This window comes from Chenopodium album, chromosome 25 (genome assembly GCF_948465745.1).
Source record: "Chenopodium album chromosome 25, dcCheAlbu1.1, whole genome shotgun sequence".
Classification (NCBI taxonomy): domain Eukaryota; kingdom Viridiplantae; phylum Streptophyta; class Magnoliopsida; order Caryophyllales; family Amaranthaceae; genus Chenopodium; species Chenopodium album.
The window spans coordinates 30,760,680-30,762,257 of NC_137858.1; positions in this window are offsets into that span (position 1 = coordinate 30,760,680).

The following is a 1,578-nucleotide window of genomic DNA, read 5'->3' on the forward strand; positions in this document are numbered from 1 at the left end:
TCGAGGATGATGTAGAGTTGCATTTTGGGAAGGGGAAAAGGTGGGGTCCAGAGTGGGGTGGGGTGCGGTTTTGCTGGAAAGTGGAAGTGGATGATGCTTAATTGCTTATTGCGTTAAGTGAAATTATGGAAAGTTTAATACTGGTGAATCCCTAGTGTACTACTAATTATACCCTCAAAATTATGTATAAAGTTGTGTACAAAATGTGTATTTACTTTAATACCCTCATTAATATGTTTACTATCATTAATATATTTAATTTTTTTTTTTATCATTAAACATATCATCAATTAATTTTGTTTTTGTTAACAAATAATTTGTAATGATTTTTTTTTTAAAATAAAAAAATTCTAATGCTTTACACTTATATGATGTTATTATTATTATTATTATTTAAAAAGAAAAAATTTGTATGTACAATGAAACAGTTTATTACCAAGTGACTAACTGACTATTTATTTTTACTTTTTCATAGTTGCTCTTCTTATTTCCACAAAGTCTCTTGACTCTTGCGAACTATTGGAATAAAATCCTACTAACTTATCATCCCCCACCCCCCCAAAAAAAAAAAAAAAAAAAAAAAAAAAAATCTTGTCGTTTTTTAATTGCAACTATTGTTAAGGTTTATTAGCTTTTTTTTGGTGTTTAGAGAGCCACAAGGACGGATGATGAGAATCGATCCAAAGATCTCTTGGACCGGGAGGGGAGCTCTAACCACTTGAGTTATCCCTCACTATGTGGTTTATTAGCTTTTTAAGTGTACATATAAACAACATCATAGAATTTGAATGGGATTCATATAATAAATAGTTTGGTGATATTTGAGCAGTCGTATGTTATCAAGAGGTATAAAGAACTAAAAATCCTAAAATCAAGGGAAATCGGTGGTAGAAAAAAATGGTATTAATTATGACCCTACTAAATATGAAGAAAAACAATTAAGAGTTTTATTGAAATATCCCTACCTTATAAAAAGTAGAAAATAACTCTTAGGAATAGTGTGCTACCAAATATACCCTCAAAAATATGTACAAAATTGTGTACAAAAATATATATTTACTTTTTTACCCTCATTAATATGTTCACTCTCATTAATATACTTAATTAGGTTTTTTTTTTCATTAAACATACCATCAATTAATACAAAGTTTTTTTTAACAAAACTTGTAATGCCTTTTTTTGAATAAAAAAATTATAATGTTTTGTGCTTCATATGTTATTATTGTTATTTAAAAAGGAAAAAAAAAATTGTATGTACGAAGACTTTGTTTATTACCACGAGATGATTTATTTTTACTCCTTCGTGGTTGCTCTTCTTTACTCCTTTGTGGTTGCTCTTCTTATTTACAATTTTGTTGTCCTTTAATTATTACAAATATTTTTATTGTTTATTAGCTTTTTAATTGTACATTATTTGATGGTACGCACATAAACAACGTGGAATTTCAATGACATTCATATTAAATAATGATATTTGAGTAGATGTTATCAAGAGGTATAAATAACCTTAAAATCCTAAAATCGAAGGAAATCGATGATAGAAAAAAAATGTATTAAATATGGAGAGAATTTAAGAGG